Here is a 16,863-nt window from a genome sequence, read left to right as displayed (position 1 = left end):
TTCTATCATTCTTCACGTTGCCATGCTTAGTGTTGGACAGGATCTTAATTCGTAGTCAGGTACTCATCCAGGATTGTTGCTTTTGCAGATGACTTGCTAACTTTCTGTACAGTTACCGTTGCTGTTAAGTGCTAACACTGCATATGGAAATGGCAGCTGAGGTGCATTGCACGTGGGCAGGTTCATTCACGTGGGCAGAGCCAGGGCCGAACAGATTATTCCAACCGATAGGAATCCTTGTTCTGGAACGACTTTAACTGTTGCTGAATTTTTCCAGATATTTTTTGGCATAAGAATTGATGTGGGAAGGATTTGTAAGTCACAGCTCTTGACATTTAATCACATTCAGTATGTTTCTCTTAATATAACTATACATGAATAATTACTTGGTACGTTTTACTATTAATTAAATAGTAATATAAAGGAGTGTTTTAGGATATTAATAATAGTATCTACATAGGCAAAACATTGCTATTTGAAGACATGGCAACAGTATTTGCATGGTGACCTAATGGCTAAAGCTGTATAGGATTTTAATGGAGTATGTTGCTATTGTTTGCTGTAAGACTCTTTGCCCTAAAAATGGAGTAGTGTAAGCAGCAGAAAAGAAAGTGTAGATTTCATTTGTATTTGACATGCTAATGGATATTTTTGAGGTCCCTTCAGAATTGTTCCATGTCAAAAGTTTAGATTCTGAGTTGCTGAAAAAGGCTTGTATAAGCTCGCTCCCCTTGGCACTTCTATAACTCGGACCTGCCTGCCTAGCTGCTTGAAGTCATTTTTGTGGGGTTATGCTGGTTGCTTTTTCAAAATAAGTGTGAGGGTAACAACGTGACATCATCCAGTCCCTTGGATTCAGCATGGTTTTAGTGGAATTACTGTAATTCTCCTGTTCGAGTTTTAAGTGGCTTCAAGCAGAAACCCTTAATCCTCTCCACATCGGCAGAATAAAACCATGTCATCCCCTTTGTGGGCCATTACAATGTATTAATATTTTTTTATATATGTGGTAGCATCCTCCAGACGCTACCTTCGTAGCCATCTGCAGAGCTCTGCAATCTCCTGGTCAGTTCCCAGGTGTAGCAAGACTGCAATAAACATTAGCCTCTTGGTCAGAGAGGGCACGTAATCATGCTGTGTGATGAAAATTCACGTTGGTTACTCAGCTTCTCATGCTGTCACTGCAGGCTTGAACTGCTTTGCAGAGAGTTAGCAGGGAAGCACTTCTCTAGGGCAAAGCATCTCTTTTCCCATCTGAGCAGAGAGGGATTACTATGGAGGATGGTCACTAAGGGGGAGGTTTCTTGTCAGGGAAATGGGAATCCCTACTGACTGAATATTAAAATCCATGCTTGATTCTGTGTGTCAGTGAGGAGCCTCAGGAAAGGGTGATAGCTCTTTTTGCTTAAGCTATTTGATGATCAATTTTCATGAAGTGTGCAATCATGTTATTAATTTGGGTACTTCTGAGTTTCTTGAAAGTAAATATGACCTGATTCTGGTTAAAAGGCAGGTTAAGAAGGGAGAAAATACTCCACTTTGCATTCTTATGCCATTTCTCCTTTCTCTTTTAATCTCCCTCAATTCAAAGAGTTGAATAAAAATTAAAAATAAAACTATTAAAATGAAATGCTTTCTTAAGATGCAAACCAGCCAACCAGCCTGCCGGTTCACAGCTCAGATGCCGCCTTATAGCTGAGCATCTGAAAACAGCAGCTTAAAAGGAAAATCCTGACAGCGGAGGCATTGTGGCACTAACGATGGCATTTTCTTCTGAAAGCCTCTACCTGCACAATTAATCAGTTCAGCAGTATTTGGGCAGTTTTGCAGATGAATGCAGGTTTTACTACAATAAGCTTGTCTCTTTGCTAGTGCCATGGAGTGGTGGAAGCAGCTGCTCGTGGCAGTGTAACCTGCATGGTAATCGGAGCTGTCTGCATATGGAAAGAAAGACTGTATGCACAGTGCTTGCTTATTATGCATTGATTAATTTTCACGTTCATAAATACAGTTCCCTTGTAGTCTTTGTAATAAGTTGTCTAACTGCTAGCAGTTTTTGATCAGCAATGCTGTACAGCCAACTTATATGCGTTATGGCATGGCTGCGGCGAGGGGGAGACTGAAAGGTGGGGAGAGAAGCATGTCAGAGAGACAGAGATGTTAGTATGTGAGCCAAGGCTGCGAGTGGGCAGATTTATGGCAGATATTAGTGACTTGCTCCCCCAAGGACCACCCCCTCCTCCCAAAATTGAGCTGGCATGCTCCTTTCTTCTGTATGTTTATTTAAATTAATTTTGCAGACGAGTACATGGGGTTATTTTGAAAGGGAAAGGCATAAATCTGATGGTGTGTTTGTGGAGCCCCCTGAATGGTTAGGACACAAGGAGTTTTCACTGCAAGTGTTGCCCTGAAAAATCTCTAAAATCTTCAGAGCACTGCTGTAAGTAAAGAAAGTTTAAACAGCTTGTTTTATAGGAAATTAAATCTTTGTGGCCTGTTTTGTTTTCAAACTTGCTGGCTCTTCCTTGCAGCATTAGAGCAGCAGCTGCCCATAAAAGCTCAGAAAGAGTGCTTTATGGATTGAAGATTTTTCTAATATAATTAGGGAGAAATGTACTTCATAGCACGTTTACTTTGGAGAAATGTCTTTTTGAGGGCTGCAACAAACAATTAAATTTTAACCCTACCCACTGTAAGCTGAACGTACTGTGCTGTGGGAGACTTCACCATGTCCGCCCTTGAGCAACTGTGCCACAAAATTAGCATATCATCCATTTAAGCAGCCTGAGTTCTCCTCAAACAATTGGGAAAAGCAAACTCCCATTCCCATGAGAATTGTCTTTGTGTTTATAAATGTTAACACTGCTATTTGCTCTGTTAAAAAACAAACAAACAACAACAAAACACACAAATGCTGTGTCTCTTTGTGCATGCTGGTGGTTTCACTGCAGTTGGTGGAGGTGATCATCTGCTAGCACACAAGTAGAAGGTATCAATTCAAGGCAAGGAATTTAAGCATTCATTTGCCTCCTTGATTCAGACGTATGCCAGCAGGTACTTCTTTTTAGGCACATGCTAGAGTGTTTTGCTGAACAAAGATCTGCCCGTGTACTTTCTGGGTTAAAGCTGATGGACCAAAGATGATGGACGGATCAGGCTTGCGTGTATGTTCTCAGAAGCACACACTGTTGATACCACCTTTGTTTGTAACTTTATAATTTGAAACACACCATTTTATTGAGCTTATTATCCTTTCCTGTAGGTTTTAGCCTTGAATGTTGAAATGAAGAAGAAAGTCTGAGTATACATGCAGACGTATATGCACACAAAACAACGGCAGTTTTTGCCTTAAAGACAAGATAAAGGCTTTCTTTTGCTTTCCAGTTACGAGGAGCAAAAGAATCCTTCTCTACCCTGGCAATTATCTGTTGGTCTTAAGTTGGAGGAAGGAGAGGAAAGAGGGAATAATGAGACAAAACCAGCAGGCGGAACGGAACAGCCAGGGGAGAAATGTTCACAGGTCTTAACATCTGTACTCAAAATCAAAGCAAAATTCCTTCTGACTTTTCAAAATTGTGAAGGTAGAAAATATGGAAAGCTCTTGCTGGGAAGCTCTCTTGTATCTCTCGGAAACTCAGAGAGTTCTGCTTGCAAAGGGGATTGCTTGCCCAAGTCTTTGCCCATTTTGCACAGATTCTGCCTTTTGTCCAAGCAGAGTGCTGCTGCAGAACTCTTCCATGCCAATGCTGGCACTTCATGCTTAAAGATCCTGACTGAAAACTGTTTGTCTCCTCTCCCCTCTTCTCTCCTGAAGGAAGCACTGGGCTCATTTTGCCTTCCACCAGTGTACTTTGATGTGGAACAGGATCTTGGGATTGCATTTTGTTCATTTCCTCTGGTGGCTGAGCAGAAGAGAGAATTTCTTGTAGCTGGGCATGCTGTTGGGTACTCGAACTAGTTTCTTTTAGGTTCAGGTCTGATCTGCGTGGTTGGTCCCTGGGGTTTTGGTGTTGGCATCGTTGAAGAAGCCTGTAAGTCAAGACCTTAAAAAAAAATAATAATAATAATCAGTTATATTAAGAACATAAGAGTGTTGTTAGGCTCTATCCAATGGCCTGATTCCTGTATGTAATCTTGTATGTAAGGAGGGACATGTATAATTTCCCTGATAGCTGGAAGAATGCTGGCAGGCCTTTTGTACAGGGTGGAGCAGAGAAAGGAAACTGTATGAAACAGCTTGTATCACATTGCAAAGATTTTTCATCCTTAAGGGCTGTGTTTTGTTAATGTTTTTGGTTGATGACCTGAAAAATGCAGGAGTCTGAAATGAGTGTCATTATTATTGTAATAATATTGCATCTCCTAGCATGCTGTTATTGATGCTATCAGCACCTGTGATTTCCAAGACATCTCAAATGCTAGTGAGATTTGCTCTTGTGTCAGGAAATAAAGAGGCTGGGTTACCTGTATTTTACAGATAGGGTAATTCACGTTAATCATTCTTAAAGTGTCTGCCGGTTTTGATCATACCAATTTGGGGTTGTTCTCCTGGAATCTTTTATGTAAAGTAGCTTGTTCTGTTGAACGTGGAGAAGATATGTGAAACGAGGAGAGCCTCAGACCTGGAGGTTCTGCCTTGTGCTGTAATTATAAGGCCATAGGTAGGACTGAGCAAGCAGCCTTCACTTGAATTGTAGCACACTTGTGTCATGCCCTAAAAAATTAATGGCATATTTCTCAGAAAACAGCACCCTGCTTAGACATTGTCGTCACCTCTGAATCAGATACCAAGCGCCCCATTTGATAGGAACCCCTCCGCTTTCCCCTGCATCCTGAGTATATTTTGTGAAGACTGCCAAGATACTACTCATTTTTCTAAATTTGGTATCGTGCAGATGGCTTGGGAAGTGCATTTCTGAAGAACTGAGATACTGCAGTGGGAAGCTAGGCTTTTCTTTCTGGGAAACACAAGTCTGGCGCTTTGAGATCACGATATGAAAAGCATCAATATGGAGAAATATTAATGTTTCGGTTAAACAGTGGCTCCTGTAATGAGCAGAAATGAACAGGGAATACTGGAGCTCACATTCCCCGAATGATTCTGCTTTAAATCCTAGAAAACAAACCTTGGTTAAGCAATCTATTTTCTTGCTGTGCAGACAGATAGATTAAAACGAAGCAAAGTCTACTAATCTCATCTGCACCATGACCCTGGGACAAGGGCACGTACACCATTACTAAGAGGAAAAAAAAAAAAAATCAAGTGCTAGTGGAACAGTGTGCACTGAACTGTTGAATCACTCTAAAAAAGATCGCTACTTCCCAGCCTGTACAGTCTTAATTTATCCTACCTCTTCCTTTCCTGAAAATGCTGTCAGACCAAGCAGGAGTAAATTCTGAAAACGACAGCCCCCTGGAATTGCCCTGGTACCCCATTAAATCAGGGTTTGTCAGCCCCAGCATCTCGGCTGATTACAGCTGCCATGGAAACAGATGAAGAGAAGGTAGTAGTTTCTGAAGGTAATAAGGTTCCAAACTGTGGAAGGCTCTGTAGATCAAAAGTAATGCTCTTGGCTTCCCCAGATACCAATCGGTAGCCGTGGCCAGCTATAAAACACCCCACTTTAAAAATAAATAAATAAGTAGGTGGTTGTGTTCCGCAGCGGCTGCTGAGTTTTGGTCACTGTTAAAACCAAATGTGCTTCCATTTGGGGAAATCTAGGCTCAGGCTGAGAAAGCAGCAGGTGGCTGGCAGTCTCTGTGGCCAAAAAAGGCCTCTTTGAGGTGTGCAAGCTGGAGGGAAAGCTCTGAATTGGCTTTGCTTCCTCCTTCTGCTGTCATTGTGTGGTTTACTCTATGTAGAACTCAGCTTGCTGGCTCTCTCCTGACCCAGCCATCCCCAAGCCCTGGGCATGTGTGTGGAGTGGGTGGTGGGCTGTAGGTGTTCTCCCTCTGCAGTCTCTTCAAAAAAGGTTCTGCGTATACCTATTTCTGGCAGCGCTGGCCAGAAGCCACTTTTCTCTCAAGAAACTTATCAGTTGCTTCCTTCTGGAAGCTGGAAGAATTTGTTTTTGCTGTCTTGTAAGACTGTTTCAGTTTGCCATCTTTTTTATTTTCTGAATGTTCCCCCCACCTTCCACAGGCCTTAGCAACAAGTAGCAGACATGGGATGATCTCTTGGATGAGTCATGTTGTGAAGTGGCCTCAGAACTGCTACGTGCATGAGGTGCTGGAAGCCATGCAAGGAAATCCACAGTAGTTATTCCATCCTTTACCTTGCTGGTTTGAAAATGGCCAGCTCCAGCCTGTCGGAAAGGAGGACTGGCTAACTCCTGGTATCTGCAGGTACCTTTTGCCAGTGGGAGAAGACCTATGTGAAATGTACTCCTGTCATCTATTTTTTCTAAACATTTGAGGCTTGTTGAGAACAGCTACTAATTTGCACCCAAGGAAGAACTGTTGAGCAGAGATGGAGATGTTGCTGACAGTGGAGTCTGCCAGTTGAAACGCGTATTGCATTCATTACCACGTTGCAGGAGGTGGGTACGAGCACACAAAAAACCTTTTTGTCTCTGCAAGGAGGGTGATGCAATATGCTGCTGCTTTAGGCCCTCACCTACTTTTCTCTGCTACTGCTAAAACAAATTTTGTATTCCGTGAAATAGATTTTGTACCATTATCTGAAATGCCCTGAATGCAAAATCTGAATTCAGATGTTTGTATCCTGACTGTGGCACCTGCTGCACGTTCCCTAAGTCACTGAGATGATGAGCATGGAGATGCTCTGCTCAGCTTTCTGTTCAGCCTTCCTCAATGTGATGGCCTTATGAAGCTGTTACAGGGGTTGGCGTTCAAATGCTTGATCTTTTTGTCAGAAAGATTAAATAGATTTAGAGCATTGCACAACATTGTGTAAGGTTTATTCAGGCAAAATGAACTTACGCTTTCTTAAAATAGCAAAGAAATGATTTTGAGTAGAAAAATGTATGAGTGTTCCTTTTCCATTTAGCCTTCTGGCTAGAAATAATGGCTAAATGGCTGTGAGGTAAGATGACTTTCAAGTAATGCACCTATATCAATATCAGATTTTGATTTGCTTGGTGATATATGTTGTTTTGGTTTTCATGGTTTCTTTTTTTGGTGGTGAAGGGGGGCTGTGTGTGTTGGGGAGTGAAGAGGGGGTTGTGTTTTATTATTATTATTGTTTTGGTACAAAAGAGCTCATTTAGTTTATTCCTGAGGTCAAAATTGAGTTTATACAGAACAGATTGCCAGTTTAGGATTCAGCTTTTATTTGATGATGTATTGACTGTGTTGTATATTGACTGTTGGGAGCTTTAATTCTCTATCCCATTCTCAGATGTGTGAAACCAGTAATACCTCACCCTCTGTATGTATATGCCTGGGATTTCTTGACTTCTGCAGGACTACAGATGCTTTCTGCAGACCTCACTCTCATCTTCACACACCAGCAGTTTGGCAGCCACCACATGGCTTTACATCTTCTATGATCACTCTGCTGATCCCAAATGCTTTTGCAGCTTCAGTGTGTTTACCTGGGCTTCCAGATGCTGCATGATGATGAAAAACTACACAGGCAAAAGATGGGTGTTAAGAAGAGATCCCTCACTTGCTGGTGTCAGAAATATGGTCTGGTCCCTGAATCACCAGTTCAGCATGGTTCTGAAATTTAAGTGTGAGTTTTGCTAGTGGGATGAACTGAAGTTTATTTCAATCTCTTTGGGGAAAAGAGGGAATGAAAGGCTTTTATTGGAAGCAGTGACCCAAGAAAAGGTTTTGCTGCCTTTATGATTCAGGAGAAGGATTGTTATGTATCAGTAAGCAGAGCGTATGAAGTGCCACGCCTCATCTGTGATGGAAAAGAAGAGCAGGCTGTGGGATTTATGATTGGAGCCATCTTCGATGCATTATGCATAAGATAATGCATTGGTGTCAGTTATATACAGTAGAAGCCTTAATTCAGCTGGAGTCCTGCTGACATCGTAAACTGGGAGACAGCACGTAGTTTATGGGCAGTAGTAGAGCCTCCGGACTGAATTACGGCCACAGCATTCAGTCTGTTACCAAGTGTTGCAGTTGGTAGTAGGCAGTATATTATGTGCTTTTACTCAGGGTAGGACTGGTGACAAAGAAGGAAGAACTTTATTGCAGAGACACGGTGAGGAATGGAAGATGGAGTTATGGGCTAGAGAAATGTACAGAGCTATAAAACTAATGCGAGGGTAGAAGGGGGGGATTTAGAGCTGGCTGGAAGCAAATATGCCAGAACGGAAAGTTTTCCCCTGCGGTTGCTGCTCTGCCCTGCTGCCCTATGCTGCAAGGCCAAGTTCTGCTTTCTTGGGGCAGGATGCTGTATTGCTCTGTGGGCAGGGCAGGTCTTTGCCACCCACTGCTTTCATCCCGATCCCTTGTCATTAGACTAGAGCTCTAACCTCAGTGCCCAAGACCTTTTCATCTTCTGTCTAGGTTTTCTTTGTTAGCATTAACTGTAATTGCTGGATATTCTTGATGTCTGTATAAATGTCCAGACCTTTTCTGAATCTCATTAAATCTTTGGTCTTAACTTCCAGGAGCTTGAAGTCCAGCAGGATAACAACTGATTGTGTGAAAAAAAGATTGCTTTTTGTCAAATTTTAATATCATCATCGTCCCACTCATGTCATGTCCTCATGCCTGTGAAGGCAGAGGGATCCAAGCCAACTTTTTATTTTCCATTCATTAGCTTCTATGTACGTGTCACACTGCTTCTTATGTATCAGTTTTCCAAAGGAGAAAGTTGTGGTCTCTCACATCCTTCTCCTTACAGGAGTTGTTCGGGGTTTTGTTATGAGTGTGTGAAGGTTGCCGTTGTTTATCTCTGAATGCCCTTTAAGTCTGCAATGCCAAGTGTGAGACAAGATGAGCTGTACTGTACACAGCGTTCCAGTTCAGGCTGCATCATCCACCTATCTAAAGGCAAAATGTTATTTTTATTATCTGCGCTCTTTTTACTTATTGTCCCCTGTGATGCGTACTCAAATGATGATGGTTTTCTTTATTTTAATTGCAACTTAAAGGACAGAGGGAGGGGCCTCTTTGGAAAGTCTGCTTCCTCCCTCCCTTTCCTGAGGTAGCTTTGAATTACACAGAATGTCCCATTTGACTCCATATTACAAATCCCAGAAATAAAATTATGTCTCTCTCCGCAATACTTGTTGTGGCCATGACAAATGGTTAGCTCTTTGGTCGCTTGGAACAGATTGTTTCAATTAAGCCATGACGGTGGTGCCAAGCTAGCATTGATAAGTGAGAAGGGGAACCAACTAACTGAAACAAAACAAACACCTCTAGACCTCAGTTCAAATACTGGAGTAAAATATAAAAGCAACCATTAGATTGGTTAGTACAGGGAAACCAGTGCTTGCTGCAGGTGTCCAGAGTCTGAGATATTCAGATAAAAGCACTGTGCTGCTGGCAGGGATGTTGGTGGACTGGGAAGCACACTCAAGCTAATCCAAGGAGCAATCTTCCCGTGGGTGGTTGCACAAAAGCAAGTGCTGGACTTTTCTCTGCTAGTATTTGCAGGAGCAGGGAAGAAATATTCTGAGATCCCTCCAAAATGTGTCTGTGTCACAAGTTCTCCTGGCCACCCTTCTCAATTACTGACAAGGTTGCAGACAGCTGAACACAGGCATCTAATATTCACTTCAACAAAAATACCCACGAACTCCAACTACGTATACGCAAAGAGTATAGGTCACCTTCAACGCAGTGGATTAGACTGAGCTCTGGAAAATCGATTTCAGTTGATTAGCTGCACTTGTAGCCAGATGTAAAGAGTTAAAGCCAGGCACCTAACATTGAAAACTAATGCTGGTAGTGTCAGACTGGAATCCAGCAAACAGTTGGGTGCTTGTGTAAAGCCGTGTGTATGAGGAGCTGTCCGAAGCCAGTGCAGAGGTATAAGAGTTCCCTGCAAGCTCTGCAAACTTAATTTTCATTGTCTAGTGGCATCCAAGCAGCAATGGTATCTGATGGGTCAGCTGTCTGAGTACCTGAAGGCTGAGGAGACCTAGGGGTGACCAGGCAGCCACTCATTTCTTCACGAACCTTGTGAGCGGCTTTGCAGGCCCTGGGTGGGCCATCCTGCTGTTGGCACTTTCCTCTTTTTCAGTCTCTGCAGCCTTCTATACCCAGCAATGGCTGAAGTGAAACTGAAGCTCTTGCCCATGGTGTGCCCCTAAGGTGTATTTTCTCAGGAGCCTTGTAGTAAGACAACATTTGGAAGGATGTGTGTGTTTGTGCTGGTGTTAGGAATAGGAAGTGAACTCCTTTATGTCTTAACAATCTTTCTCAGTAGCTTCCATTCTAAGAGTTAAACCATTTTAAAGCACCCATTGCAGCCAGGAGCCTGACTCCCACTGAACTGGCATGAGTCCCGACTTCTCGCTGTCCAGAAATTTCTTTTGGAAATGGAAGTTCACTCTTAAGTGGCTCTACTGCCTTTTAATATTTCACTCATGATCTAATTTGGATCTTAAGTACACCAATTTGGAAACAGCCTGCCTGACGTCAAGCTCTGAGTTGTTAAACTCGTATGGTTTAATAAGATTAGCTTGCTGCAGTTCTGATACAGTCTTCGGTGAAATCTCATTCAAATTAAGAATCAGTCAGAGGAGAAGCAGCCTCAAGCATGAAGCGGGAGTGAGGTGGTGCCAAAAATCGGGGCTCCGAGAGGCTCTGTCTTCTCACCCTTCGGTGAGAGCAGCATCCTTTAATTGCTAAATTAATGCACTGAGGGGAAAAAGTATAATTAAGTGATTAAAAACAAATGCACCCTTTTTCAGCTGTCATCTTCAGAGATGTACACAGATATGCACACTTGGAAACCATTATGTAGTGAAAAGGCTTTACTTTTGAGACTCAAGAATATGTATTAAAATACGTGCAAAGTGAGTTCATTTTTATGTGTCCGCTTGAATTATCAGGAATAATTCACAAAATAGAGCATAGCCACTAAAGTGAATGAATAAATAAACGATTCTGTGGAGCATTCCTGCCAAGTCTGGGTTTTGGGGCTCTTCTGCATAAAAGAATTAATTTGTGTTTCTTAATCACGTTAGTTTCTTCCAGTGTCTCCTTGCATTTTAGGAACTGAGCCTTTCCACCATGAATTTCATTTCCTCAGTGTTGGTTTGGGAAGTCCTGACTGCGTAGTCCATTTTGATCCAAGGTTGCATCTTAATTCCCTTCTCTCAGGGGGATACCGTCAAGTTTGGCAGTGCTGCGTGTCTGTCAAATGTGTACCATATTGATAACACCTACATGAAATTAGGGCCCTTCTGGTCCTGATTTAAATTCTGAGCATGCAGGCCGTTTTTTTATTCTTTCATGAAGAAGAAAATTCTCAGCAGAGTTTCCATGCATAATTTCATTCGACTATTTCAGCAGGAATAAGGCAACTGTGTAAGAAGAATGTGAAATCAAGAGCCTGTCGCTTTTAGAATATCACAAATTTTATTAGGGGTGTTATAGGAAGGAGGCAATCTATAGGATCTGAGGTAGGGCTTTGGTCACAGCTGTGTTGCCCAGCTAGAAGTGGAACAAAGCAGCAATAGCTGCAGTGCTAATTTAAAGGCATGCTTAACATTGGCAACAAAAATGTCTGGAGTGTTTAATCCTGAGCATAAGGTCCTCAGGTAAATGCTGAGTAATCTTTGAGATATCTGCATGTGGGGGTAGCCATTGTCTGCTGTTGGTTACCCTGAACTGGTTCAGGGGAGGACTTAAGCAAAGCAAAATGATGCTGAGGGGCTTTGACCACACAGCAAAATAAAAGATTTTGAGTGATTGAAATCTCTCTCAAAATTGTAAGGAGGAGCAGAATTATGTCCTTTGTCCCAGTGATTAAAGTCTAGTCCTCCCCTCAGTCGCAGTTAGAAGCATACCTATATACAAGCTGGTCTTCTGCTGAAGTTTCCTGCCATACAGTGTATCCTGGCTGTCTCAATATGGATAAAACTGTTGGTGCAGAAGTGGCAAATTTTCTTACAGCGTAGGGAGTCATTTTTCTTTCTCTGGGATGACAAAAGTATACAAAATCTAGTTTGGTTGCGTTTAATTATTTCTTCTCTGCTTTTTTCTTTTCCAGATGGCTGTTGCCAAAATAGATTGTGTACAATATGATGTTTTAAATATATTTATATAAAGACTTCCAGTATGATTGCATATATGTATAGAGGAATGTACATATTAAAAAAAAAAAAATACAGCAGCGTTTGCACAAAAAAATAGCAAATGACAGCCTTTCCCTTCTACAAAGAGAACTGTTTAGAAGTCAGGAAGGAAAGCAAAAGCAGCATGTGTCTTTTTAGAGGAGAATTAAAACTGGTGTCAACATTCAGAAGACCCTCAGGGTGCTGCAGCATGCTGGCAAATCCAGATTGTTCTATATTGGATACCTTTCAGTGATTTGCTGGTCATCTGTTTTTTGTCCAAACCGTGAAACAAGAAAGGTGCCCTAGAAGTCTGTGAAACTTGTGCTGCTTCATCACATGCAATGCTGAAAAACTGCTGTCGTAACATCACACACAGGTGTCATGACTTTCAGCTCACCGCCTCCAAACTTTTCTGACTAATAATCTACAAATTGATACGGTGACGATATATCCTTGTTTTGCCCATGTTGTACGAGACTGTGGTTTGCAAGTGGGGTTCACAGGAGTTGGCTTCATAGCGTACTCAAGAATTTACCCTTTGGGTTTAAACAGCTTAAAGTTTTTAATCTTATCCAAGCTTTTTGTTATTATCTTATTATCAGGCTTGGAGAAAACTGTAACTCTTTCTTTAATGTTTTCAGTGTTCTCCAGTCTTTACATCTGCTAGATTCCTTCTTTCTTGCTGGGAGCTTCTGAGAGTCCTTTTGCTCCCGGGTGATGATCATGTTTCCTTTGAAAGTGTTGCAGGTTTCTGATTAATCCTTATATATTTTTAATGTGGTTGCAGGGAGTTTCATTAGACAATGTGGAAGCTTCTCCTGAACTGCTCCAGGTGAGCTGCACTTTGCCAGCTGTAGCTAGAGCACTTTGATTTGATAACACTGAGGAGCTACACTGTTCAATACAGCCCTTGTACTGCTGCAACAGCAAATGCATTCTGCAGGTTTAGCTCTGTACGTGCCAGGGAGGTCAGTTTCCATTTTCAGCAATTTCCTGTTACCAGTCTTATAATGAAAATTGGACAGGTAGGCTATCTTTGCATCCAGATTTGGCATGATACAGGCAATCTCTATCTTGGTGGGTATGACATACAGCTGGAGAAGAGGGTATTAGTTGCATGGCCAGCTGGTGCACAATCGCATGAATATTTTACAAGGCTTTTGTTTTGTGACAGCATTTGCTCCCTTTGATCTTTCCAGCACCTAGGGAGGCAGGAGCATTGAGTTTTGCTGGATCATACATGTGGCCATATATGGCCAGCAGCAGTAGATAAATCTACCTTTGTAGTCCTGGTGTTGGGCTGCACTATGAAGTACTGAAAGGCTTGAGGTGGGGGCCATTGCTGTCGTTTCAGTTCAGCTTTGAGTAAGTGGTCATGCTTCATTGAGGCTCTGAATAATTTGAGATGGCATGAAAAGTAATCAGGGCAGCAGAGCAGGATGGAAAGCACTGGAGTGTATGTACAGGGAGGAAAAGCGCTTGAGCATATAGCCTGGGAAGTGTTTGCAGTGGTCACTAAAATTTCTAACCATGCTTTTAGAGCATCAAGAGCCCAATTCCAATTCTGACAGGTCTGGAATACTTTAAAGAACTTTTTTCATCAGTGGTTCAGTTTAACCAAGAATATTGCCTTAGTGGCAATGGTTAGTGTTGTAAGCAAATACTTGCAGGATCCAGCCTATTGCTTTGGAAGGTCTCTTTCTGCAGATTTTGGGAGCCCGTGGAGAAAAGAGAGGATGAAAATGGAGAGAGAAATGAGGAACATCTCAGAGTAAAACCTTCATTTGAGAAATTGGCTCTTTTCATGATATGGTAAACTCATTCATCATATACAGCAAGGAAGTTGATTTATGATTGTTAACTGTATTGAGCTGATGAACATATCTTCTTGAAATGTAGTAGCAGAAATGAAGACCTCTCCAACCATCAATAGATTAGACCACTTAAAATAATTTAATTATTTATCCAGTAGAAATAGAATATTTGAGGAGTGTTGTGTGTATTACTGTAAATATCGTTTAGTATACAAGTGATTAAGGCTCTGTTTGTAATTTCTACCAGCTGACTAGTGGCATGAAGTGGTGGAGGGCTGAGAAAGGACCTCGGCTCTGATGTAAGAATTTCTAATCTGGGAGATTTCTTGGGGAAAAAAAAAATCCATCTGATTTGAGCTACTATCTTGTTCCTTTGTTTCCCATAAACTCTTGTCAACTTCTGTTCGTAAGGGAAATAAAGGAGGAGAAAGGGGTCCTATTAATGGTGCAGTACGTCTGCATTAAAACGCAGTATTATGCATATGCACTATATTTTTATTAGTGTAGTATGCAGATCTACCAATGTCCCATCTTGATGGTCCCTGTGTACACATAATTCCCCCACCCATGTCACCCAGTCATGTCATCTCTAAAGGAAATGACTGCGCTGTAAGTGACTCGTCCTTAAGTGCCATCCTAACCAGAAAGAGAAGGAAATAATTAAGACGACATGAATTATGCAAAGCAGACTTGAATGAAGAGTGACAGAAGGGTTGGCTTTGACAGCTGGATGTTAAATGAAATTTGTTTCTGTTGTTACAGATGCATAGACTGTTTTTAAATGTATAATTTATTTAGATTTATTTAAGGGCTAGAGGAAAGAAGCAAGAAATCCCTGATGCAGAGAATTGAAGTAATGAGTTGTTATAAACACATAGTCATTACAAAATATGTTATTGGTCTATTTTTTGCTGTATTTATAAGGGCTTTATAATGTTAAGACTCTTCAGTCTGCGTTCTACATGCACACAGACACGCTGTGTTTTACCCAGCAATCTTTATTGCGTGCTTAATTGAGTTAATAATATAAGGAAGCAAACACTCCTGGCTTCTCTAACTTGGTTCTGCTGAGAGGATGAATGTACCCTGAATGGCTGTATCTCAGAGACTATTTTTCATTACTCAGACCTTCAAGGAGGCCGAAGCTGTAGGCATGGCAAAGCTTTCTACTTAAAGTCACAGGAACATTGCTACAAAGTCAAAATCTCTGCAAAAAAAAGTATTAATTTACAGTGGTGGGGGAATGAGTCTGGGAAGTGAGCCGTTTCCAGAGAAGGTCTTCAAGTTGGCTGGGGTATGGCAGATCCTCTGGTTAAAACCATATAGTTAGTGCTTTGCCAGTGTCTAGCATGCTGTGGATCAAGTATTTATGCAGTGAAGGAAGGAGTCATTTCTTCTGTCTTGTCAGAACTCATGTACTATTAGCTAATGACTTTTCCACTTACAGTATTTGCAAATACATGCTATCACTATAAATTTTAATCCTCATCATGATTTTGGAAACACAGAATATTCAGCATCCTCTACTGATTTCATGGGGAGTTAACTAGAGCAGTGCTTAAGACAAGAATAGTTCTAAAGCAGGCAGTTGTGGTGTAATTTGCCTTAGGGGCAAATTCTTCCCTCCTCTCCTGTCTGATCCCTGCTCTCACTGAGTTAGTGGATTTCACCAGATATAATATTACATGTCATGTTATTCTCTGTTCTCTTTTTTCAGGCATCCTAATATTGTGTTACAGCTCTTGAGCACCCTTTGGGGCAAGTAGCAGAGGCTTCTGTTGTCCTGCACGGTGCTTTAGTTTTTCTTGGTGCAAATACCTTCTAGGTCTTTTAATGCTTATATGCTGGTTTAATGTAGAGAGATCTCTGTTTTTCTGCCCATCTGTGGCATTTAGTTTTCTGTAAGTTGCTTAGAATGAATTGATGCTGCTGATCCTTCTGCTTCTGCCAATCCATTTTGTTGCAGATGTGCTTGATGCCTGATTGCTGTTGACAGGGAGATTGTGTGATGTCTGCATCTCTGGGTGATCGCTTAATTGTCTCTATGACACCCACAATAATACGGTCACTTCAGTCATGAAAATCATAAAACATGTGGTTTGCTTGCAGATATGTTGTGTCACGCTTGCAGAGAATTCAAAACTGAACATCTTCATTTTCTGTTTTCCTCGTTTTCTGTTTTCCTAAATTGCTCTTGCACAGTAAAATGGAGCACGTGCATGGTTTGCTAGACATACAATCCAAAATAATGCTAGGGTGAGAAATTCTGGTCACTAGCATGTTCAACACAGAGGAAAAAGAGCTTGTTCCCAAACTCTCCACTTCTCATCCCGATTCTACCCAGAAATATGCAGTACATGGATCACTGCAATACAGCCCGTTCCCTTTTGTTCTAAAAAGGAAGGCATATACCTGCTCACGTCAAAAACTGAAGTGCGGTAGCAGCATTTCATTGCTGTATGCACCTGTGTTGCCTGTGTTAGTGGCAGACAAGTGAGAATTTCAGCAGGGCAGTAAGTGCTGAGTTGCATGGTCAAAGCTTCTGGCATTTCTAGAGGTTCATGTAATTTTATCCCTTCTGTACTTTCTTGGAAACAGCTTGAAGAAAAGAGACTTCTCAGTTGAGGTTTGCAGTCGTTTCTGTTTTCTGAAACAAGCACCAGCACTATTCAAATAGTCTTTCCTGTGCTGAAATGATTGTTTGTGTGTCCACATCTATGCTTAGATATAGAGAATCAATTGAAATGAGAATGCAGCATGAGAATTCTTTAATAATCGTGCTTTGCGTGACTGTTACTGTTAGATGGAAAATGCTCTTTCAGCCTCCGTGT

At 41.6% G+C, this 16,863-nt stretch overlaps 1 protein-coding gene across 1 annotated transcript in view; it reads left to right on the top strand.

Annotated features, from left to right (window-relative positions):
- The window catches only part of ADGRL3 (adhesion G protein-coupled receptor L3), a 304,411-nt gene that overhangs the window by 49,581 nt on the left and 237,967 nt on the right, over window positions 1-16,863 (top strand). The window lies entirely within an intron of this gene.

This window comes from Centrocercus urophasianus, unplaced genomic scaffold (genome assembly GCF_019232065.1).
Source record: "Centrocercus urophasianus isolate 14NV4802_14NV808 unplaced genomic scaffold, USGS_Curo_1.0 seq_13, whole genome shotgun sequence".
NCBI classification, from domain to species: domain Eukaryota; kingdom Metazoa; phylum Chordata; class Aves; order Galliformes; family Phasianidae; genus Centrocercus; species Centrocercus urophasianus.
This window is presented reverse-complemented; position numbering and strand designations above follow the sequence as displayed.